A 27,151-nucleotide genomic window follows, 5' to 3' on the forward strand; every position below is an offset into this window, starting at 1 on the left:
ATATTGAATCCAACCATACCAAAAAAAAATAATCGTATACAGCTATTTCGATACACCGTTAGCTATTCAATAGTTTAACAATTGAAAAGATCGGTCGTTGTTCTACATTATGTATTTGTTAAACAGTTCTGCTTACCCCTTTACAGCGATGGTGTTAAAACGTAAACAATGCATATACACTGTTTATATAGAAATTGAAACGGGGTTGGATTTGGGCGTGCATTCCAACGCGACGAGCGACTCCGGGCTGTTATATTATGTCTCTGATTTATAGCATCGAATTCTCGCCGGTAATTAGTGCGTGCCTCTAGCGGGCTTAACGGCAGATTGGACTGTGTTAACTGTAGTTAGGGGTGGTGCGTTAAACGGAGGTTAAGGGAGTTCGTGATGGATAATTTGAAAACTCTAGGTGTGGAATCGATTTTTGTAGAGTGATCTCAGCAGTTAAAGTAGGCACTAAGAAATAAAAGTTTGAAATATTATGGTATTTACCGAATATTTGTAAATATACCTAGATGTTCCAGTAACGGAATTTACGAAGAATTCATGCAGATCTTCCAGTACTATCGTTACTGATTTCGTTTTTGTCAACCGAAAAATATTTGAGGATATTCAAGTAATTTAAATCCTTAAACCCCAAAATCATACTATGGAGACACAAACAACAAAACCTCCTAAATAATCTTCTTTTTTTAATCTCTTGCCTACACACTAAAACCACGTAACTCAAATCCTCATTAAACCTCACAAAATAAACTACAGTTAAACACTAACTAAACACGATACAATCAACCACACCACGGATTACAGGAGATTGAGTATAATCGGACGCCCGGGAACGTCCCATTAATAACCGTACTCCGTTAATTGAACCGGTTGCCGCCGGCGATATATCAAATATAGAACGCTATAAAATATAGCTTTAAACGATTGATTAATCGCGGATTAACTGAGTGGTGGCATTTGACTGTAATTTGCTAGTTATTGAGTGAAATGCAATTTATTAATAAATTTTAATGGTGTGTGTTTATTAGTTGGGCGTTTGTGGGAACGTGTGTTGATAGTAATGGGATGATTTAGTAGGGATTTGATATGTCTATATGAGAATGCTTATGAGAAAAATAGATTAATGTAGATTTTTGTAATAATTGTAATCGCAAAATTGAGGTCACGAGTTTAGAGGAAAATTGTTTCTTTGAATTTATGTGTCTCATGTTGATGACAATCTTTTCTATATGTTTACTTTTATTTAGTAGATAAATAGTTAATGTGCATCTGATACACCTTCATTTATAAAACTCAACTAAAAGTATAATCATTGAATTAAGATATATTTGTACTGTAATACCGATAATTGAAGTAGTACTGAAAAATGGCTCTACTTTTCCTACTTATCACTTACGTGTCATCCTAAGCATTGGATTAGCACAGACTGCATAAAACTAAGTTTCTAACATCACGATATCACTTTCAATACAAAAAATACGAACAAACTAAGATACTAATAAAATTCTCTCTAAAAAATATCCATTTTCTTTCACTTCTTCAAAAAATCATGTACATACTTTCATTATATTATAAAATACTTATAAAAATTCGTTTATCGTTGGTTTGTAAGATGGATCAAGGTGGGAGGTAATATTTGTATGTATGTATGTAAAAAATCCTAGTGTGTAGGATAGCTAATGTGATTGCGCTCAGGTGCGCGCGCTGAGTATATTGCGGAATGGGAGACAGCGCTAAAATGACGCTTTTTGACCGAATTTTCTACATAATTTTATTATATTTCTTTTCCGTGCTTTGCATTCTTCTTCTTTATTACAGTTTTTGTAGAGATGCAATGTCTGCAACTCGCACTTGGCTACTGTGGTGAACTCTTAGGCTAACCCCTCCCTTATTCCAAAAGGAGATCCTTGCTCAGCATTACGATATCGTTGCTTTTTATTAAATTTATTCCTCTTCGGGATTTAGCCATTGGTCTAGTATTTAAATTCTGTAAATCAATATAATAGTTGTAATTGAAACAGCAGCTTTATAAAACAACTACTAACGCCATCTAGCGATGTATAGCTGAACTATCACATAATAATGAATGAGATCTCAAAGCCATTCAAACCATTGTAAATGTTTTTTTTTTATTACTGATATCAAAGATTACTCTTCGTTACGTTGAACTTACCGCATGTAATCGTAAACACTTTCTCAAAATTTTTGAGCTCCTTGGTTCAGAACGCCTCCAGAATTGCACAGACAAGAAAAAATATTTCCATAAAATATAACTTGAGAGTCGATGGTAATTCATAATAAATTGATTCATCACAGTAATGAATAACTAACTATTATAATAGAGACCTGTGATACAAACAGAACTTATCAGACCCGATGAAATCCAAAACCCTTTTTTCGTGTAACCATCAGCTTCTACTCCAAAATGTTTACATCCAGCAGCATTTTACCGCTCCCGATCATCGCATCTCCTCTATATAAATCATTCTGCTGTCGCTTGCTATTGGATTAAGATTTCCTGGCTCCGATGTATTGGCGTTCATCTCGCTAGTGACGTCACACCATTGATGTATGAATTTCCCGCGAGATGGCGCTGATGTTTTAACTTATTACGTATTGAAATGACGTAGGGAGGGATGGGGAGGTTCGCTGAAGGGTTGCCTTGTAGTTTTATTTTTGAATGCTTCACATATTTATAGCGGAAAATTGGAAAGTGATGAGTTTCGATGATTGCTTTTTCTGTGTCTGTCTTTCGTGTGCTGGGTTAAGTAAGACAAATGTAGAAAAATGAGTATCATGTTGATGAATTGAATAAGACGTATTGTATATTGATGATCGTCTATTATATTTGATTCCAAGGGGCTATTTCCAAGATTCTTTTTTTTTCATAATTCAGTAGTTTACCCTGAAAGCGTTAGAGACAAACTTCTACATTTCCTCTACAAAAATACCATCTACGTATTTCATAAAAAAATATTCAGTAGTTTAGTCGGAACACACAAAAAACACAAGCAGTCAGGCTGTCACATTTAATCCTAATAATAATACGTAACAATGTTTCAAACAAGGTTCAATCACATTTAAACCAGGTATCAATTTATTATCAAAATCTGTTCAGTCGTTCTTATAAAAAAGCCTTAAGCTTACCACTACATTGAATAAAACAATAAAACTATCAAATCGAAAAAGTCAGTCAGTAAAGACTCAGTAGGTAACAATAAAGAAAGTTGTGAAGAAATCGAAAAAGTTACACCTCAAGTACAGTTGTAGTTGTGATACCGCATGCCGACATTGTCTCTAGGTAATCTGTTTTGTTAGGGAGGGGACTGTTGCAGTACTATTTAACTATAAAACGAAAGAGTGGCAGATTCAGTCATTGTAACGACTATCACAAGTGTCAATATTTGACCTAAATGAATAAATGATTTGATTTTGAGTTTCATCACTTATACCTTACCTTTGGAATGAATTATCTTATTATTACTTTTTAGAAATATCTTAGAACATAACGCTAATTAAAATATTGTTCATCTCACCTTATTTTAATGGCTAGCTTGATGTTTCGGCACACTACAGTGGCCCTGAAAGCAGTTAGGCATCGTTGAAATACTAAAGTTTTTTTTACATTTCCAAACTCTCATACTCATTCTTTTTCAATGCTGGACAAGACTCTCTGGCATCCTTCTGAAAGCGGTAGTTAAAAAATATTAATTAATGAATTCAAGTCCCGCTAGTGTGATTTCGTTCATTCAACAAAATACTTGACCAATCAGACCACTCCAAATAAATTCGAAATTTAAATATCACCAATAAGTATTTTTTTCGTTCTACCGTCACTATTATCTAAACAGTTGTTCTCATCACTAAAAGTAAATATTTTATTAAAAGGGCGGTGCGGTGCATCATCAGTCTTGTCGCGCAATATCGCGCGCTAGACGCACGACAAATCGTTCTGTGCGGTCGCACCCTTAAGTGTGGTGTGTGGTTGTACGGTTGCTTCATGTTCGATTCTCGGTGAAAATTGCAGTTTTGGGAATGTTGCTTTGTTTTTGAGATGTTTTTTAAGAATGCAATTTGTACTTTCGTAAAAATCGGTGGAGTACGGAACTGTACAAAATCAATTATTATTTATTCATTTATTTTCAGAATCAAATTTAGAGTTGATAATGAAATTTTAGATAATGCCTAAACCACTAGTTGTCCGCCCTGGCTACGCCCGGTTTAAACAGCTCATTTACAAAATAAACTAAATAACTGTTTCACATAAACCATCCTCTTTCTTAAAATATTATCACTATTCTATTAAAATCACCCTATCTATTAACAAAACTGATTCAGTGCGATTTCAAGGATTCCTTAATTCTTCAAGAGCTGAGGTTTCTAATTGGCATGTAAATAACGTATAAAAACAAGCACATACAACACTAAAACTAACTTACATAATTTCCAAAAATATACACCAAAACCACCTCCCCAAGAAAATAAAGCTACAAGCAAAAAAAAAACAACAAAATGAAGTGAAAACGTAGTCATGTCCGAAACTCATTTGTCGTCCGTAGATTGTCTCAAGTGAAAAGTGTTTTGTAAAGTTTTTTCCATCCCCCACTCGTAAATACTTGTCGTTGTGACAACCGTTTCCAAGTGAAGCCCTTGACTGATTTTGTTTGAGAAAAAAAACCCTTTAGCTGTCTAGAGGATTAGTCATTGTGGAGGTACTTTGCATGGTACGTGTTTTAAAATGTTTAGCCACTTATTTTAGATTTGATCTATATGTATGGAGTATTTTAACCGGCTCGTTGCCTAGTTATTCTTTTATATAACAGCCAGCGGAGTAAATACTATAAGTAAGGACAGGAATACAAAATTATAATATTTGAAACCCATTCAAGAATAGGTTGAAGTCACATCTTGGAATATTTATACTCTATCAAATTGCGATAGTAAATTACTTCAGTAATGATTACTTTTTGCTGATCACTCAGACCTTAATAAAAAATAGGTATCAATAATTTTAATCCTTTATAATTCTAAAATTGAGTCTCTCACGATGATTGACGCTCTCCTTTTAGTATATATTGTAAATATTTACATAATGTGATTTAAAATTAGTTTTTTCATTTAGGATTAGGTTCAATACAAAAAAATAAATAAAAGAATTCAAACGCAATCTTATTTCATTTACTACTTTTTTAAAAATACCCGTATTGTTTCTTAATTGACGTCAAATTAAACATTTAATTAAACTCTTACCCTTATCATTGAAACAGTGATGTTTTAAACACTTCTCGGTACATAATCTATTTAACATAACACGTAAACACATTCTTCAGTGCACTTGTACAAATAACTACCTCAGTCAAATGTGACGTAGTTGATACGTAGTTACTAGTTAATATTAATTTATTGAGTTGTTATTTCGACTTATATTATTATGTTGCTTAGTTCAGTGTTAAAGGGTAAAACTTATTTGTTGTTATGTGCAGCTAGTTACAGATTTTGGGTTGACTAAGCTAAGAAGATAATAGGAGTTAGGAATATGATTCGTAAGTACGTAGTATTAATACAATTTTCAGTGTATCTCGTTATGCATAAACGGTTTAATTTTCAGGGTGGTCTTTGTCGGAACTTTAAATTTATCATAGATTTTCTATGCATTATTTGTAATGATTTCTCAAATAAAGTTTCTGATGTTAGGAAATCGGCTGTTAACGGTAAATTAGAAGTATGTATATTTCTATATATTGTGTATTGAAATGCCTTATGATATCTAAATTAATACGATGCTTCTTATTCGTAAGACACTTTAAAAAAAGTTAATTGACAGGAATTAGATATGGAAACTTTCTACTCTGATACTTATTTTAAACAAATCTTTAAGTAAACCATCTCATATTTAGCCAGTTTGTTGAGCAGAAGAAAGACAAAAGAAGGCGTTGTCTCTATTTCTTTCCTACAAGAGACTTATTGCCAAAACTATGACAGAAACATGTTTAATATTATTTCTAAAGATCATTTTCATCAAAAAACAAGTCCCAATTTGAAGTTAAACGCCAAAAAATCAACTGTCGAACTCCCACGAAACTAAGATCAGGGTCCGAAGTGTAGAGAAATGGGTTATGATAAAATATTCACACACGTCAATCAATATATGAGTGCTCCGCGGCACCGGTTGCGATACTACATGTTTTCATATTTCATATTGCCACCTACGAGTTGTGTAGTCAAGGAGACGGATCTCTTTTCATTTTAACCTTGTATGAGGATGATGATGAATGGTCATGTTTTGTTGTCAGTTTCTTCAGTCGTTGATGTGTGTTATTGTGGTCGTATTTGTATAGATTAATCAGTTTTATTTTATATCTAGAAACATTAAGGATGCAGCACCATTTAATATAATATATTAAATGTATAAATTGCAAGCAAACACATTGTTCTTAAAATTGTATTGGCGTTTCGGTAGACGAAGTTGATCACATTATACAGTTTTACTTCTATCATACGCGTTTAGCATTGTAAAATTGTAAAAAAACGACATCTCAGTGCTATCTCAGACAATTAAGAAATGGCGCTATAGAGTGCTACAGCCATTGAGGCGCTTCTTCGCTAGTTGTAAATGAAGATTCGTGAAAAGTCCGAGTAGTATTAATACAGTTCAGTGCCGTCCTGTCGCGTTCAGTGCTGATCCGCCAAGTTCAGGGTCTTACACTCGACCCTGACTAGGTCAAAAACCTGCATATATCTACCAACAAAAAATGTTAATAAAAATAGGTAGGTATGTTTCGCCCTAGCTCTTAAACTACAGAGTCGGTGTATGTAGTCCCGTTCGGAATATTGGTAAAAAACAATATTTTATAGCGGTCGCTAAGCGACTCCGCAAATGTATGCCCGTGGACGTCGCGCTACCTGACTTACACGAGATAACGCTCTAAGGATACATCTGAAGATCATAACTTTTAAACTCTCGCGTTGCATGTTTAATGTGTAATAGAATACGGGAATTAACGCGAACACGCATTTTACCTTAAATTCCCGTATTCTATTATACATTATACATCTGAAGATATCTTCTTATTTTAGGAAAAGGAGTTATGATGATTCTCAGAAATGGTGATGATGTTAGTCCTTTTCATAATCTGTGATATACGTATACTGTGATAAAAGATTTAAGGTTAAAAAATAAAATCATTTTTGACAAGAACTATTAAGTAATGTCAAAGAACTTTGAGTAAGTAGTTATACTTACTATAATGAACAATATTCAATGAAATTCCTTACCATTCTATTACCATTCTATTTTAAAAGTATTCATTAACAATAGCAGTTGTATTAACAATTTAGTTTTAAAGTCAAATTATAATAATATCACTATTGACTATAACTTCAAGTTAACGGTAGAACAAAGCATTGTTATATTGGCCATATCTAATAAGCTATTTAGTTCAATATAAAAAAGTAGGTAGGAAAATACTACTTGGTATCTACCATACTATCGGCAACTATCTAGAAACGAATTAATCAAACTGCATTTTTTTGCAACTTACTTAAGTAGTCTATGTAGAACTATAATTAGTTTAGTTTCACATTAAAACACAAACAACAAAGAACTAACTACAAATTCAATACAAAATCATAGTAAAAGATAAATAACATCTTAGAAAATATCCCTAAGATCATCTTCGCTCTACCAATCTCTCGTATACCCATCCACATCACATTAAATATTGACAAAATAAAAATGTAAAATGGCGGACGACGTGCCCGTTACCGGTAGCCGCCAAGGAGCCATTCCATTTTGGAATTTAGCCCGCCAATAAATATCTTATAGAGTTACAATGAGGGATAAACGCTAGGGATCAGTCGCCACTTCCAACGATCTGTGTCCGAATATGGACACGAGTATTTTTGGGGTTAGTTCGTGTAATAATTTATTGACAGTACTTTAGGGTAGTAGAATCTATTAGGAGGTAAAATATGTGGAATTAATGATGGAATAAATATTTGATAGAGCTTTGAATAAATGTATAAGAATACATTAAATGTCCACACGCACTACTTGGTAACCAATATAAATGAAATTAACCTATTGCTGACTCATTAATGGTTAAAGGCTACTAGGCGTTTACAACGAAAGCTAGGCATGAGTCTACGAGACTACAAGCCCTTATAAACTGTTCAATAACTATAGTACAGACATGCAAAATGTCCTAATGATTTCGCTATTATTAGTGACTAGCTGACCGGCGCAACTTCGTTTGCGTTACATAAGCGTTAAAAATTTCCCCGTTTTTGTAACATTTTTCACTGGTACTCTGCTCCTATTGGTAGTAGCGTGATGATATATAGCCTATAACCTTCTTCGATAAATGGACTATCTAACACTGAAAGAATTTTTCAAATCGGACCAGTAGATCCTGAGATTAGCGCGTTCAAACAAACAAACAAACAAACTCTTCAGCTTTATAATATTAGTATAGATTAGTATAGATGGTCGTTATTTGCAACATGCGTAATTTCAAATACATGTACTAAAAAATATACTAAGTAAAGATTTTTTTAACAAATCCTTTTCGTTTCTGTTACCTTGAATCTAACCACATTTTTCTTCTAACTTCTACATCTTAAAATTTTACTATATTAATGAAACTACGTTTATTTCAAAAGTAAATTCTAATACATAAAGAACCCATTTTCCTTTCACGTAATAATCTTAACCCTACCACTACTCACAGTGTGACACGTTTGAAAAATGATAGTCGAAAAAATCCATAGAGATTCAAACAAAACTAGTTGTTGTGAAACCTTAACAATTTAAGAACTTCTTACAGAAAGTTTTGGACTATTTTATTTAGTTCAATAACTTTTATACATGACAAAAAAAAGTAAGTAACTATGTAGGTAACTATGTATACATACTTTTTGTATAGAAAACATGGTTGTGAGTGTTTAAGAAATTAATAAAATTGTTTCCAAGTTGTTAAAATGTTGGGACTTGGATTCGTGATCGTAAAAAAAAAATAGTAAAGGCAACAAGGTATTTATTATAGTTTAAAATATGTGCTAAATAGCTAGTTTTCAACTCGTTTCATAATTTTATCTTTTATGCTATGATATACGTACCTTAGACTAACCCGTATTACGACCTAACCCTATACATAACAAAATAAATTGAAATGATAAACATCCAGGTTTACTCTACATGTTACAGAAAACAGTTTTTTTAGAACAGACACTCATTAGCAAAAATAGCATCTCATTTTAAAACTGCATTTTATGAAAGTATGAAGAAACAAGCGTCACATTATTGAAATATACGTATCGGTTCCATGGTGTAACGGTTAGCACTCTGGACTCTGAATCCAGCGATCCGAGTTCAAATCTCGGTGGAACCTGATCTTTTGTTTTAAAGTATACTTTAGATAAAACTTTAAATTTAATAATTAAGGGTATAAAAAGTAAGAAAGGCTATCGAATTGGACTCTATATATACTTAGTACCGGATTTTTTATCTCGACCAATATTTTGTTAAAACGACTTAAATTAGCTTATCTTTAAAACAAAGGTTACATTTACTTCACCGTAGTTTTTTTTTCAAACATAAACTATTACATTCAATTATTCTGACTTATTACGTGAAAAACTATTGCTTTTTTAAGTTTTTCTATAGTAGAGGCGTATTAAACTCGTCTAACGCCTGCAAGTCTTTACCAAAAAAACTACTTTTACCTTTAAATAAAAAGCTCTTTTAATTACCTCTAAGCTCAATATTTTCATTTAAAACGATTTAAACCAAGTAAATACTCTACCAACAGTTAAATTCACTATAACATTACACATACACATCTCCACACAAAAAATAACGTGTTAAAAATTCACACATTCATTTTTGCCGTCGAATCTAGGTCACGATTGTTAGATCAAAGTTCATACAGTGAAAGTGCGTCGAATGTAATTCTCTATTTTAGCTTCTCTCTCATCGGTTCCATGGTGTAATGGTTAGCACTCTGGACTCTGAATCCAGCGATCCGAGTTCAAATCTCGGTGGAACCTGATCTTTTGCTATTCGGGAATTGTTAGGCGCTTTTTTTACTAAAAAGTTTTTTGTAAATTTCGTGTATGTTGTTCTATTTATTCGATTTTAATTTTATTGTTTTGGTTAGTTGTTATATTTTTGTACGTTTTTATCGAAATTATCTTTGTTTATTGACCCTGCTAAAGTATGTTATGCCTATCAACTAAATATATTGCTAGCCAGATAACTTCTTGATAAATACAAATGCTTATATTTAAAAACAATTACAATAATTTAGACATAATTGTCGGGTCAAATTAAATTCAAACATAGTACCTATAGCAGTGAAAGGGTTAATTCGACAAAAAAATTAACTAGGTTCTTGTTTTACTTTTTTCCTTGAATTTTCAACTGTTTTTGTTATAGTGTCAGATAAATGTTTAGTAAATAAAAAGCTATCGAATTCATATCTTTGCAATTATGCACAATGTCGTCATAATTCACTACTTACGTGTTATTTTTCTTCTATTTAGTTGAAATAGTCACGTGTGATTAAATATGATGATGATGCAGAGCAAAGTTCATGACAACTAAAATAATATGTTGATAATGTTATTTATACTTAAGTAGCATTTGCGATAGAAATACAGATTGTACATATTATTTTAAATTGCTTATTTCTCGTTTCATTTTTCATTCTGAATTTTGCATGCTTTCGTTCATTATACTATACCTAGTTATTTTGCAAAATCCATGTTAAATAATAAAGCTTTCTATTAACCCAAAATTACAAACTCTCATAAATTCATTATTTTTTCAAAACATCTCATATATTTTGAAAAAACAATGAATGATTCCGAATTTGATATAGGGTTGAATTTTCTGATACAATATATTACTTAAGTGTGTTAACAATCTAAATAAATTATGGCATTCCGCCACAAAATCCAAAAATCCAAAATCAAAAAAAGGGTGGAGCTCACCATATCAATTTAAATGTTAAACCAGCGATATAAAACCCTTGCTAATTACCATATATTTAGTCATATCGTCGGCCTCACCTTCGAATTAACTGATTGCTTTAATTAAAAACGAACTCTTTACTCTACCTACCTCTGGGACTTGGTATAGAGCGTAAGCATGCGGATTAAAAATCTATTTAGGGTCGGCTGTACCGCACAGGTGGAAGGCTTAGGGTTAACTATAACTTTGACAATAGATTTGAAAATAACGAATGCAATATAGACATTTTTGATTTTAGATGACTATTATTTTGATAATTATTAGGCTTCTTTTAGGATACAAACTATTGAAATTTCCCGTTAACTCGAGTTGAAATATCCTTTCTCTTTATTTAATAATGTCATCAGGAATAATAATAACCAGCAAAGGCATAATAAGGGAAACTTAATGAGCTATAAATGTACGACTAACCTCACCATGAGGGATTATAAGATTGTGTCAATTTCTTCTTCAACGAATTGCAATCGCTGAAGGTTTGCATACCTCTTATCAGCATATCTCACTCGTTTTTCCTCTCAAGGTAAGAAGGTACACTTTAAAATGTAAAACCTATATCACCAATTTAATTTACTGCAATTAGATGTAAACTTAATAGGTAGTATCCTCCAAAATTATTTACAAAATTAATATTTCAGGAACCAAACGTTTAAGGTGCCAGCCCTAACTAGTTAACCCTTCCGATTACGAGTGATGTTTATCACTGGACACTCACGCGCAGGCCGCATTACCAGTGAATTATTATTTCTGATTAATAAATTGTGTGTCCCTCGAGACGCGGCGAGGACTCCGTCACGCCTTACAACTTGTCACGATAGGGTTGCTAGTTAATGGAAATAGGAACATTTAGTTTTGTTAGCAATATTAGAAGTAATTTGTGGTAAGGTTTGGACATATTACAAATAGACACTATTGACAGGCGATTGTTTGAATATAGTGTATCAATAAATTATGAGAATTTTCGGATATTTTAGATCAACAAAAAGGGTATTAATTAAGATAAAGTTTATATTGAAGAAAAACTAAAACAAACACTCCAAAATTAACAAAAAATATTCAAATTATAAGTAGATTGTGGTCAAGTGTTTGATCCCTTGTTAGTAGGGAGTTGTTAAGTTTTTCGATAAGGAAGTTCTTAGAGGAAGAACCCATAGTAGAATTAGAACGCTCACTCAGTTATTACAAAAAATTGTATCTATAACATAATAAAATGTATGGTTTCTTCTCTATATTGTTCACAATAACTACCATTATGTTGATAGAGTTCGCTGTTAAGGAAAATACAAGGCAAAATATAAGTTCCTCAGAATTATTTCCCAATAAAACCCCAACACATTTAAAACTGGCAACTCTGAAGCCGTCACGCCGTCACACCGTCAATTACATTATTTGATGCTTTTTCATTAAAGTAAAACGATGCCCATGAGGCCGTGGGCGGGACTAGGTTACTTGGGTGTGATCGACGCCCGAAATAATCTGGGGACTTATTTATACGAATTATGGCATACTTAGTACTACTGATGGGTTTTGTAAAGGTCGATTTTGTGAAAAAAAAAATTTGCTAAAAAATCCCTTCCCCCTAAAAAATCCCCTGGATAGTCCCTTTCCCTATTTTAATTGAGTTTTTTACTGTTTATTAAATTGTTTTTTGCATTTCAATTCAAGGCAAATAACGTTTAGGTAAATGAAGCATGATTTTTTTTTTGTTTAGTCGAAGAACGTGACTGAAAATGTTTTTTTGAAAACAATAAAACAAATGAAATTAGCTTAAAATATCAAACTTTTTCTTTCAATTCAATTTCCAAAGCATGCCGCAGTAAAATAATCATTAAATGAATAACAAAAAGACATACCAGGTTCCACCGAGATTTGAACTCGGATCGCTGGATTCAAAGTCCAGAGTGCTAACCATTACACCATGGAACCGAATTGGATGAGAACAGTATGTCGAAATTGTCGTTCACATTGCATAGATAGTAGTCTTACCACCTAGTTATCTCGCTGATATAATTTTTGCATATAATTATAAGATTATCAGTAGAAATTAATTACGCATTTCTGTATGAACATTGAGCAATAACTTTAAATGGTTTGTTTGTTACTTTGTGGCTACGTTTATTTTTATTATATCGGGGATCCCGTTATAAAATTTGCCGCTTTACAATATTTGCGAACTCATTTAAGGAAGGAAGAGCTGAATCTTAACCGTTAAAATTATTATTATTAGTGTGTTTATAGAGCGTCACTTAACTAAAAAGGAAGAACATGAAATCTGAAAAACTGTGTAATCAATGACGTTTTACCATATTTGCAAAATAAAAATAATTTTTATCAGTAACTTCAAGTAAAACCAGCATAGAGACTTTTTTTTTTGTTTATATAGTTGTGCTAGGAGGCAGCAAAGTACCAATATTTTTTTGGCTCCCCGACTATAAGGGAGCCTCATCCTGGGACTTATTCTAATGGTGGATCCCTTTGTAGGTACCTAATGTAAAGCGATACACCGCGAGCATTCCTGAAGGGAAAAAAGGCGTTTTAAGTGATCAAAATGTTTGTTTATCATGCTTTTTAGCAAGAGGCGTAACTTGCATTCTCCTTCATCAGTACAAAGTTGCTTATAAGTATGAAAAGACACGTAATTTCCCAAAAATAAAATCCGGTTACTAAGGCCATAGGTTTAAGATCAGCCTAAATCCCAATATCCGGTTCTTGCAAAACAACAACGTATGACCAATATTGTGTTGTCTTACAAAAGGCTCTGGCTGACGTCACAGTTAGCTGGTAGTTTTGAACAGGTGACAATAGTCACAAATGTGTTGGCACGTGCCAATGATGAGGTATTTATGTAAATGTGAAGTAAAACTTATGTGTTGTGATTTTGTTAATGTTGGGCAATTTGGGTCGAATATTTTTTTTGGTAACATTATCGTTTTTTCTTAGAATATTTATGAAACGTTTTTATTTCAAGTCTACTCTTATTGGAAAGAGGCGTGACTATGTAAAGGTCAAATAAGAAGTGAAAAAAACTTAACCCAAAAAGCAAAGCTCTCTATTGGTTGCGTTTTAGCGATCCAATAGAAATACAGCACATTTTTCAAAAGTTTTGCAAGCTTCAAAAGAGGATTTAGTTCAGGATGTGGTTTTTACCTCGTGAGTATGTTTTGTGGTCAGTAGGGTACTAGGGTCGCTCTTCTGTGGTTAATGACCTTGCGTCATTGAGAATGGATTATGTTCTTTTTTCATGACGATACGCAAATGGCTTGTTTTAGTTTTGTTTAAAATTAGGTATAAGGTTATTCATAATTTAAAGTAATTATAGGTACTTCATGCTTATATGAAGAAGGTTTTTTGCTATTTAATGTATACAATTTTGAATTTTAACGGATTTACGAACATTATTATGTACCTGCACGCTTTGAAAAAAATGTCTTACTATTATCGCCCATTTTGTATCAACGAATAGATTTTTTTCAGGTAATTTTTAGTATAACGTGTTCAAAAAAAATACGCATTTTATCGCAAAATTATATTCATGTGTACAGTCGAACAGATAATAATAGGTTTTCTTCAGAAACACGTGAAAATCTTATGTTCAGTGACTGATTTTAAATGCTGAGTGATGGAGTAAATGTGATCTGATAAACTAAAGATGGAACATATTTTTCTGAGAAACTGATAATCGACTGTCATTCACAGTCTGATCAGAATCACATGATAACTGTCAAAATTATTCATTCTTTTCGGAACATTATTTTTTAAAGAATATGTATTTAGAAGAATAATAGTGTATTATGATAAGGAAAATCTGTGTGAGACAATTTTTTTTCATTGAATTAAATTATCTGATGGTTGGAATAATCTTAATATTGAACCGGATTCACTTTTTGCAGGTTCTGATTAAATCCGGGAAATTAAATTCGGCTTGAAACTTCGCCCGCGTGGTTGTTTTGACAGAACTCTTTGATTATTTCTTCTTTATTACAAAAATATCTTACATTATAATCTGATGTCTATTAAGTAGAAGTTTTTCAGTAAAAAAATGGATTAGTATTTTTTGTTTCTGATATTTTTCTCTACATAATATTGTTAACTTTTGTTCCTTTGAAGAGACAGCGCACATTACAATGTTTAAAATCAGTCAGTTACTTGTAGAACATAATATATAAAACTTTTTTTCATTGCCAACAAAATAAAAAAAAAATTAAATACAAATAGTTGAATAAAGACCGGTGGCTAATTTCGTACGTTGTTTTCATCGGTTCCATGGTGTAACGGTTAGCACTCTGGACTCTGAATCCAGCGATCCGAGTTCAAATCTCGGTGGAACCTGATCTTTTGGTAAATTATTAACACAAACAAAATTTGTTTTAATTCTGTAGTTTATTATTTCAGTGAATGTAATTCAAAAATGTATCAGATTTTTTTTCTAGAATTTTTTTGGACAGATTAATTGTGTTGAATCACAATAATTACGAGCTTTGTTTAAGAAAATACACAAAAAATAAGAAGTTACCTGGTAATTTATATTTAAAAAAAAAAAATACCATTTTACAAATTTATCGATTTGAACTTTATGGTTAAGATAAAAACTTGAATAGATAATCAATATTTTATTTTCGTTTAGCAATAAAAATCCGTAGATACACCATTTATTTTAAATTTACTAGGAAACCTTTTAAATTCCTAAATGTCTTACATTTGCACACGCATTCAGAACAAAATGGATTACAAAGTAATGATCTATCATCCAAACAATGCGATTGAATCATTCAGTTATCAGTTACAACTGATAAATGACATTCATATGCCAAATGGACAATTTTGTATCGACCCAGACGTACAGTCGGCTGCATAAATTCCCTCCTTATTGTCACCGCTGCTATATTATATCGCGCGGCTTCACTTGCTTGTAATGACTTTGGAACGAACAATAGCCTATCTTCAACTTCAGACACTCCTTGCTATTCCTTCTCAGTATCTCTCTCCCAAACTATCCAATGAAATCTTTCTGAATTTCATCAAAAATCAGGTCAACAGTTTAGCCTTGAAAGTGTCACAGACTGACCTTCTGACACTCTCATTTGTATTAATATTATGTAGCATCCAATTAATTAGTATGAAATTATTATTTATTGCACCAAGATCTCCCTTTGATTTTTCATGCCCGTCATCTAGCGTCTAAATTCCTTAAATATCTATATAAAATTTCGCGACAGTTACGCATAGTTGGAGTCGCGCCAGCAAATAATATTATCTAAGAATCATTCTATGACCTGTACTATATTCTCAAGAAACGATTTATATAGTATTCAAAGAAAATACTGAATAAGTATATTTGTATATCATCTTCTCTTCTAAGATTTCTTTCTTTAATTCTATTAGTGATTAAAATAGACTATTTCCTTACTACTTTTTTTTCTTCCCAACTATGTGTCACTTGGCTATGAGTTCAGAGCTAAATTTAACTAAATATAAAATGGTCTCATTTTCTCTAAATGCTAACTAAGACAATAATATGTTTATACATATATGTTACTCTAGGAAAGTAACTAAGCAGATCAACAATAAGGAGTGGTCAAAGATATCTAAAAAGCGACTGATCGAGATTCATCATAGTAAGACTGTGGCTAAACTTGACCACTAATATAATGAGATATATGTTGTCTCATTTACAGTTAGGTGCTATATAAAAAAAAAACTATTTATGGGTTACTAATATCATAGTTAAAAGAGCAGTGATAGCCGAGTGGTATAATTTGGTACCTCTCACGCAAGTGCTTGCAGGTTCGAATTCGAGGCAGCACACCAATGGCTTTTCGAGGTTATGTGTGTAAGAAATAATGATCACTTGTTCCTACGGTGAAGGAAAACCTCGTGATGCAACCCTGCATACCTAAGAGTTCCTTAGAACAGTTCTTGAAGGTATGCGAAGTCCCCAACCCGCACATGGCCAGCGTGATAAACTCAAGGCCTAACCCCTCGCCTTTGCCCAGTGGGACATTAATGGGTTAAATTTATTTATAATATCATAGCTAAGCTTAGCCCGTGGAACTGAAGTTTTAGTTAAGAAGCTTATCAAACCCTATAGTGGAAGGAAATAGCAGAATAACCAAAAGAAAACAGAACGATGTACTTGCGTGTGCCTTTGGCTCACGTATACACTGTCACTTCTCTATGGCGTCATGGTTCAAAATACAGCAACGCATCACAACGATGACGATATTCGTGATGCAATGATTAAGACGTGAGCCACGTCACTACTCATACGTTTTATACCTACCTTGGTTAATTCCCAGTAAAGTAAATAAATAAATTTAACCCATTAATGTCCCACTGCTGGGCAAGGGTCTCCTCTCGTAATGAGGGAGGGGTTAGGCCTTGAGTCCACCACGCTGGCCAAGTGCGGGTTTAGGACTTAATTCCCAGTGCGAAGAAAATATTAGTGAACGCGTTTTCAGTAGGATTAGTTAGTATAAGTAAGGTCTTGATATAGTTTTTGTTTGGTTTCTTATCTATTGTAGTAATGAGCTCTATTGCTCATTATGTAGAATAGGAAGTATGTTTGACGTATTTTGCGGATTGTCTTTTTGAGCCATACCTTTAATGTTCTTATCCTCTCGAGCGCCCAACGTCAAAATTCAAATATACCGTTAAGCGTCCAGGCCAAAAATGGCGCGCGAAATTGAATTGGCGGTTGGCGTTTAAGCGCCGATTCCGTCATATTTTCATACTAACACCCTAGTCATACCTTATATATTTGAAATCTACATAAAATTTGCTATATATTAAAAAAATAAACCACAAATAATATTTGATAGTGGTGGTACAATAGTCGGTTTAATCTGAATATTGTGTGCTTTAGGCATGTGTTTGAAGAAAGTCTAAAAAATATTTTTAGGCATAAAAAATAATATGACGGAAGGTCTTATCGTGTAGTTAATGAATAATGACATTAAAATCCAACTGTAAAATATACTCAAATCTTTAAAATTAGTTAAAAAAAGTATTTACAATATTGGTCATAAAGGAACATGTCGTTGGGTCAGATGTTGTTTAAGGTGCTCTCTGGCCTATATCAACCACTTATTCAAGTGTGTGCATTAGATCGTCATCTCGTTTCATCAGCTTCAATGTCAAATATGTTTGAAAGGGATAAACATAGTTTTAGCATTTAATTACTACGTTTTTTTAATGTAAGATCGTTTTGCCGTACCACGGTGGCGGGGCGCTTGACGGGGGTAGCACATTCAACCGTGACACGGTGGCCGGGCGCTTGAGAGGTTATTCAGCCTTTGTAATTTGGTACTGTGATTGCTGAATTAGCATAAAAAAGAAACTTTTTCGATTCTTACACAAACGAAAACGAGTCTGGTTGTTATTTGATTCCTTTTCTAATTTTGTGAAATCTCTCTTGACCTACATTTTTAAATAAAAAGTGAATGAATGTATAACGTTTAAAAAGGATTTTAAATATCTATTTAAAAACGACTTGATGAAAGTATTTTGTATAAGGCATAAGACAAACGAGTATAATCTAATATATAAAATTCTCGCGTCACAGTTTTCGTTACCGTACTCCTCCGAAACGGCTTAAAAAAAATTCATGAGAATCGGTCTCATGAAATTTCGTGAGCATATTGAGTAGGTCTGAGAATTGGCCAACATCTATTTTTCATACACCTAAGTGACACAATTTTTTTTTATATGGGAAAGCAATGTTTGCCGGGTCAGCTAGTGTTATATAAGAATAATAAGGTAAATTAGTAAGGGCTTGTATCATCTGTTTTGCCACAATTTAATTTTTTTTCCCAAAAAAAATGAAAACAATAGCCAGTTAACAACTTTATCATTCCGACTGTACGGGGTAGTTACGGGTTATCGTGTGTGTCCGAGTGGTTTTATACCCATTTACCTAATAACCACCGTAACAAGTGCTGTACGGTGACCAATTCACAACAAAACATGGGAATTTCCACACTTGAGTTATTTTTTGAAAACTTATCTTCAAGGAAAGTTCGGGAATTTACTTCGCATAGGATATTCCTGGACTGTTTTATAGGTAATTGATAAGAATATTTGACAATGTATACTACTAATATTTTATAGACGATAACTGGCTTGTACAAAATATATTACGACTGCCTAACGGACCTCTACAACCCAGTTACCTGGGTTATAACAGGATACCCTTTGGTAAAATAGGTTGTCAGACTTCCTAGCTTGTGACTACAATTAACGATTGTTAAAGATTTTAAAAATGACAGACGTGACCCACAGTTGACGTGCCTTCCGAAACATGGAGGAATTCGGAATATATGAAATGGTCACATTGGTCACCCATCCACAGAACAAGCGTAGCTTAAAAGTTGTAAACGAATTATAGCCAGGTATATACTCGTATACTTACTTTAAAATCCTTATTCCGGGTTGATTTTTAGGTATTATTATTATATAATATTATTATAATGTAACAAGGTGCAATCATTGCATATAATTTTTTCATAATGATATCCTCAAGATATGAATCTCTTTAAATTAGTTATTTGATTAATCGGTTATTCATTTGGCCGATATGATAAATCAATTTCATATTGGTTGCATTAAATTGCATAATTTGATAATACGGCAAGTCTTGCATGGTACGTGAAAATTTTCTTCCACTAATCGTTTTAGAATAAATACGGATTTAACTTTTTGAAATTGTTTCCTTTACATGAATTTACTTAAAATATCGTATTTTACAGTAAAAGCAATGTTAAAAAAAATCCAAACCGTCTTCGTTCTACGACGATGACGAAATTTTTGGTGAAAAATTTAAATTGCACAAACCTTAACAATAATAGGTACCTAACTACCTACCTACTATTAATTTTCCTCAGTGAATTACAAGCTGACTCAATCTAGTCTTACTCTATCTGAATAAACTTAACTATATTTTCGGATATAACAGGCTTGATATTATGTATGAAACTATTCATACAATTCCATAGTATCAATAACCTTAAAAAATTAAAAGTCAATGTCACTGCTACCTGATAACACTCAAATTAAGATAAGATAAACTACCAACTTAATTAAAACACCTCACACATCCATTGCTACTTTTGAACAACTTTACAACTAATGCCCCGAACAAAATACGCAATGTATATCTTACATAGCGGAATGTGTGTATTACAGTAGTGTCAATAAGTACACTCAATGTAACATTCTGAGAATATTTTTGTTTGAACTATTACGCATAATGTGGTGTGACAAAATACCGATGAAATGAGCTATTTTAGATCATGTGCTTGCATTCTTAGGATGCTTGAGATTATAGGAACATACAAACATAATATCACACCTGTTATACCCAAAAGTGAATTCACCCACATTTCACCGCCTGTTATATAATAGTATTAGAAAGTATAGCCAAGGTGTATGAAGTAAAATTGTAGTACGAGCGAACCTTATGTTATTTAACGAGCAAGTTACTGAACTTTAGGCTAATACTGAGAAATAGTCTATTTCTAAATTAGGAAAGACCAAAATTACTATTAAAAAGACGAAAATCAGACCTAAGCCTCATGATCAACAGTTGTTTATACCAACGGCCTCACAACGGCAGTCAAATTATAGGAAAAGTCAAGAAAAATAATTCCCTACGAGGAAAGGTTAGGAACTTTTAGTTTCAAAATACGAGTAATAAATCTAATAATTGGTCTATCAACGCATGTTTTAGAACATTTTTCCCCAGTAATTAATCTCATAAAGAGGTTTTACCACCCGGATTCTATTGCTAAAACTATAAAAAGTTTAAACAAATATTAAATTCGTTCTTTGCGGAAAAAATATAGTAAACATAAAGTTAAAATAGTTTTTTTGTATTATTCCTAATTAAAAATGACATCAGTTTGTTATCAATATAGAAATAGCATTAGGATAAGTCAGATTATTAGACAGCAACATTTTTAATGACTTTTCATGTAATGTTGTAACAAAACTATAACTGCAAAACATTACACCACGTAAATAATAATTGATTCGGTGAACCGATGATCGAAACTAAGAAGAACAATAAAAAAATATACTGGTAAACAAATATTGGACAGCGTGGTAGAGGCGTAACTGCTCCTTCGTTCGAGAGGAGACACATACCCAACATTGTGATAGTCACATTGATAAGATCTTTGTTTTTAATCATCTTCCGAACTTCAATTCCGACAGCACGAACTACATCTTCAAACTTCCATTTCTCAAATGATCCTAGCCAGGCTTACCATATGTCTCAGTGAACGTCAAATTGACGATCATTATTAAATACATTGCTGTTTTGATGTAACGTGTTACACATTATAATTAAAGGGAGAAAACAATGTACAGCATTGTGGCTTTCAAAAGTGGTCAACTGATTTAAGTTAGGTTAGGTTTGCCCCCCTGTTTGGTAATTTCTTCTAAAATCTATTTCCGTGTGTTCCAATAAACACGATCTTAATCAGCCAGTATTATAATGAAAGAAAACAAAGAATCTACAATAAAAAGCCATTGAATGCACTTCCCGTGGATGTGGCTTATAAGGTTTGTAATACGTGACTTGAATGAAATACCATGTCCGTTCAAGTATATTGACACCGGCGGTAATTAGAGCGGTGGTTTTTATACATTTTTGTTTCATTAATAAGTTCATCAACTCTATGTTAGTGAAGACTTCTATATTAAGGGCTTTTATAGCATGAAATTTTATACAATGGGTCATCTGGTAGCTGTTTGCTGTCTGCAGAAACTAGTCTGCATGAAACAAAGATATAGTATCGCCAAAAGACCTACGCAGTTCGCCAATTTGAGCCAGGACCCAATTTTGTTTGTCAATACGATAGATCAAAATAGAATAGATAAAACCTAATCTAACCTTCCTTTTAAAAAACCTTAGGTAAACTGACGGCCAAACGCTTCATCGAAATAGTGACACAAAAACACACTTTCTAACAAATACCTACATATAAACATACCATTTTATTCAGAACTTGGTTCCAATTACTCAATAGGTAGTAATAAAAATCCCCTAGAAAGAGGTGAAGGCTAAGATAAGGTAAAACCTCCATTTTAAATGACCATCGGATATCCGGAACACAAGGTACTGTAATATCGTCATATAAAAATACTTAAGAACGTTTAATGTTATGAAACTCGTTCACATAACATTTGCCGGTGTCCGTCAAAATGGCGGGTGGAAAGTCATGAAATCGAATGAAACGTGCTCTATTATTTTGTAGTGTTTTGGTAGTATTTAGTAGCTAAGCAAAAATATTTAGTAGTATTACCAATACGATATGAAACGAAAAACAAAATCCGCCGCCAAGCTGATGTCTGGTTGGCGGGTGGTAATTGAACGGCGTGAAATGCTTTACATTTTTATATGTCAGAATTTAGTAGTCTATTGGTAGGTAAATAAAATAACATTAATCTTATCTACGTGCTAATAGTTTACAAATTAAAGGCATCACACACACTACATCGAGTACGCCTACGCATATTATCACAGCAATGTTACTTACGAGTGTCATTGTTATTAGTCTGGAGGAGTATTTTTTATAATTTATGTTACCGTTGTTTTACACTAATAAAAAACGAATACATTAAATTATATAATAATGTTAAATAAAAAAAATAGTACCTACATTGAATGAACGAGCTTTAAATTTGAAATCTCTTATAAACCTGTTAAGTAAACATTGCTGTGATAATATGCGTAGGCGTACTCGATGTAGTGTGTGTGATGCCTTTAATTTGTAAACTATTAGCACGTAGATAAGATTAATGTTATTTTATTTACCTACCAATAGACTACTAAAATCTGACATATAAAAATGTAAAGCATTTCACGCCGTTCAATTACCACCCGCCAACCAGACATCAGCTTGGCGGCGGATTTTGTTTTTCGTTTCATATCGTATTGGTAATACTACTAAATATTTTTGCTTAGCTACTAAATACTACCAAAACACTACAAAATAATAGAGCACGTTTCATTCGATTTCATGACTTTCCACCCGCCATTTTGACGGACACCATTTGCCGGTGGTTGTGACGTCAATGGTATGAAGGAAGGGGTTTCATCGGCAAAGTTCCGAAAAACTAATCGCCCCACTTATCCTTATTAGCAAGTTTTATCAAATCTATACTAATATTGTAAAGCTGAAGAGTTTGTTTGTTTGATTGTTTGTTTGAACGCGCTAATCTCAGGAACTACTGGTCCAATTTGAAAATTTTTTTCAGTGTTAGGTAGCCCATTTATCGAGGAAGGCTAGGGGCCATATATCATCACGCTACGACCAATAGGAGCAGAGTAACAGTAAAAAAATGTTACAAAATCGGGGAAAAATTTCACCCATTCTCTCTTATGTTGTGAGGCAAGCGAAGTTGCGCGGGTCAGCTAGTACTATATTATATATTCGTAATAGTTGCTAGGAATGAAAACAGTCGGCATGGATAATAATATTATAACGTAACGGGTCTTAATCGCGATTGAAATCAGTTACAGTTTAAAATCGTTAGCCGGCATGGATCTAGAAATAAGGGTCTGTCTGTTTTCGGGTATGTAGTCAACTTTTGCAACGTTAAATTGGCGTAGCATAGAAAAAAAGACGTTTATACTCGTACCTTGTAATGCGTAGAATCCGGCCGTGAATGATGATTATAGATGCCAAACTACATCTTAATGAGTACAGCCGTTTAATTGTTATTGAAAAATAAATAGACTGAGTAATAAAGTTCATTCCTACTTTATATTATTGATATAGACTTGGTTGAATACAATCCTAAGAATGAAATACCGGGAACGGGTATTGTAAACGCAAACTAAAGTTATTCAAGTTAAATTATGTAAGCAATCACGGGACTTACCCGTGGTGAAAGGTGTAAACTTGAAAGTTGATGGGTAACATGCAATTTTGGTAATACGTGACAACATTCTTTGAGAAATTGATGATACAAGAAAAAACAGCAAAAGCCTTGTGAAGAATGTTGCTACCGACTGTAAAAATAACAGTGAATGAGGTTTTTTGATAATAAAGACGTTTTAATAAATACAATTAGTTTTGTTGTTACTTTAATTAAGCACATGCGTAATAACTATATAATTAACTCGTAAAATTACATAAGTTTAAAAAATTACTTGTGTAAGCATTGTTTAAATATATTTTGGTAAAATAATTTTACAGGAAAACATTTGATGTAAAGAAATTATTTAATTGTAGTGTTAATTCTCGCAAAAAATAAAAGGTTTCTTTGTTAGCAGGCTATCAACAAAAATATTATAAGTATTATATACCTGTAACTCTATACATATCATGTTCTAACATTAGATTATCAAATATTTATAATCTGATCAGGCCTAAAAACACCGATCATCACACGACTAGTATTTTTTATTTACAGTTACAATCACTCACTGGCATACTAAACAGTTAACCGGATCTTTGTCTATTTCAAAACAAAACCTTGGTTCAACTATTACTATACTATCTATTTGTTCAGGGGATTCCCTACAAATAATATCCTAGTGTGTTTGTGTATTTTGTAACAAAAACATCAATGTGAAAATAAAGCCAAGTTGTATGAGACTTCAAATTTAAATAAGTACAACTTATTTTAAAATTATTTTCGAGACTGTTCAAGTACATAAGAAAGAAACTTTCATTCTGATTACAAAATATACTTAATTCAAATACCAATATTATTTTATAAACTAAAGTTATTAAGTACTGACTCGATGTGTTTATAAATATTTTTCGGCAAGAAGATTCAATGTTAATGCAATACCCAAATAAGATCAATAAGAAAGTAATTTAGGAGGTTGAAGGATGATGAAAAGTCGAGTAAAATATGTAATAACAAAAGTGTTTTATTCATTGGTGGCGTTAGTCATGATGTCAAACTTGGCTGACACACTACCGCGTGCCCTATCTAATAGGAGTAGTGATTGAACGCTAATCACTTACACACGCGACGTTTGTTGGTACTGTATGTACAATGATGACTTCTTGTTACAAATAGTAAATAATTCATTGACTAGTCATTGTTTGTTTACTCTGGTCTTTTTTCGTAATACAGTACCATATAATGTTACATAATTATGTGGTACATGTGTCTTTGAAATATCATTGCTTTTCTAAAAGAAAAAGAAGAGAAAAGTAGGCCTTATGGCGCGGCATAAGCGCGACTGTGTATTTTCTACCTAAAACCTCATAACAATTAAATGCAATCATGCTGGTTAGTAATTAAAAATTATAACTAATCGGTAAGTCGAAACACATATTTAAAAATCAAAAATCTTGGATCCGCTATAATTATCCATACTAATATTATAAATGCGAAAGTAACTCTGTCTGTCTGTCTGTCTGTCTGTCTGCTACTCAATCACGCCTAAACTACTGAACCAATTTGCATGAAATTTGGTATGGAGATATTTTGATACCCGAGAAAGGACATAGGCTACTTTTTTCCCCGGGAAAATGACGTATTTCCCGGGAAAATTCAGGTGGCGAACGAAGTCGCGAATATTCAATATTATAATGACACTGAATTAACAAAATTCCGTTGTCATGGCAACTGTTTTAATGGCGGATATGTCTTAGCACGATTTCGTTATATTAAGAGATATAAATAATTTTGAGAATAATTTTCGTGAAAAAAAAGACTTATTTTATACTAGCTGACCCGCGCAACTTCGCTTGCGTCACATAAGAGAGAATGGGTCAGAATATTCCATGTTTTTGTAACACTTTTTACTGTTACCTACTCTGCTCCTATTGGTCGTAGTGTGATGATATAAAATATGCTGCTTTTTTTATTAACTCCATTCTAGACTCCATTTAATAAGATTACTTATATTGGGAATCTATTGAGCTTTTACTTAAGGCTCTCTGTTGCCATCGTTATTCAATACTCTAAAGTATTTCAAATAAATATACTCGTCCAATGACTTCAAATCATCAAGTCATTGATATATGAGTCATTGTTTGTTTACATTGAGACTACTCGTGCGAGGAGTTTTATGACAATACATGGTATAAAAATATTTGCCTACATTTAGTAGTACTCAAGGAAAACATCGTAAGGAAATCTTATATGCCTGAGAACTCATTAAACAGTGCTTTAAACTTACGTCCAAACTTACTTCAGGTTACGTTTAAGCATACGTCTCTCGCCCTAAAAAGCCGGTGGAACATGGGTTTTTGGTTTTCGCCAGTGTATAGAACTGAATTAGTTGAAAAGTATGTGAAATTATTAATTTGGTCAATGACCAACACGTTGGTCAACGGTTTACTTCAACATGACACAATTATAAATCTCTTCCAGTTCAATATACCTCTATTTAAATTTTATTAATAGGTTTCCTGGAAAATCGGCTTACTGTCACATCTATACCAATATTATAAAGCTGAAGAGTTTGTTTGTTTGTTTGTTTGTTTGTTTGAACGCGCTAATCTCGGGAACTACTGATCCGATTTGACAAAATCTTTCAGTGTTAGATAGCCCATTTATCGAGGAAGGCTATAGGCTATATATCATCACGCTAAGACCAATAGGAGCAGAGTACCAGTGAAAAATGTTACAAAAACGGGGATAATTATGATTCTCTTATGTGACGCAAGCGAAGTTGCGCGGGTCAGCTAGTTAATAATATTAGTAAAGATATACACATAAAAAATAGGCCAATAATTTTGGCATGCCCCCAATGATTAGTTCGTAAAATCCAGTTATTATCTACAACAGTCAAAATTCTAAGAAGATATTAGAGTATACATAAAAACTGATACAAGACGCCTTTCCCATGAAATCCCTTCAGGGTTTTCCCACTGAAAATTCTCATTAAAAACTCGAGTTGGAGCAAAGCCAAGTAAAAAAAATTGGCACGCCGTCTATAATTTATTACGCGACAAAATCTCTTGGTAATTTTTTTACTACATCTTTCAGGAAAACACATCAAATGTTTATGTCCCGAATATAAAAATTACCAAGAATCCATTCAAAAGGCCCAAAATATTATCATATTTCGTGATAAGCGCCAAAAATTGGCACGGTGTCTATACGGTCTTTCCCAGATTAAAAAATACGGAGTAACGTAGATTA

General features: G+C 32.8%; 4 non-coding genes across 4 annotated transcripts; 3 read left to right on the forward strand and 1 right to left on the reverse strand.

Annotated features, from left to right (window-relative positions):
- The first annotated feature begins 9,323 nt into the window (after positions 1–9,323).
- TRNAQ-CUG (transfer RNA glutamine (anticodon CUG)) lies at positions 9,324–9,395 on the forward strand. The gene has a single exon. It is a non-coding gene; the product is annotated as a tRNA-Gln (tRNA).
- Positions 9,396–9,981: 586 nt separating this feature from the next.
- On the forward strand, positions 9,982–10,053 carry TRNAQ-CUG (transfer RNA glutamine (anticodon CUG)). The gene has a single exon. It is a non-coding gene; the product is annotated as a tRNA-Gln (tRNA).
- Positions 10,054–12,889: 2,836 nt separating this feature from the next.
- On the reverse strand, positions 12,890–12,961 carry TRNAQ-UUG (transfer RNA glutamine (anticodon UUG)). The gene has a single exon. It is a non-coding gene; the product is annotated as a tRNA-Gln (tRNA).
- A 2,331-nt stretch (positions 12,962–15,292) lies between these two features.
- On the forward strand, positions 15,293–15,364 carry TRNAQ-CUG (transfer RNA glutamine (anticodon CUG)). The gene has a single exon. It is a non-coding gene; the product is annotated as a tRNA-Gln (tRNA).
- Positions 15,365–27,151: the final 11,787 nt, after the last annotated feature.

The sequence above is a fragment of the Anticarsia gemmatalis genome, chromosome 3 (genome assembly GCF_050436995.1).
Source record: "Anticarsia gemmatalis isolate Benzon Research Colony breed Stoneville strain chromosome 3, ilAntGemm2 primary, whole genome shotgun sequence".
Lineage (NCBI taxonomy): Eukaryota > Metazoa > Arthropoda > Insecta > Lepidoptera > Erebidae > Anticarsia > Anticarsia gemmatalis.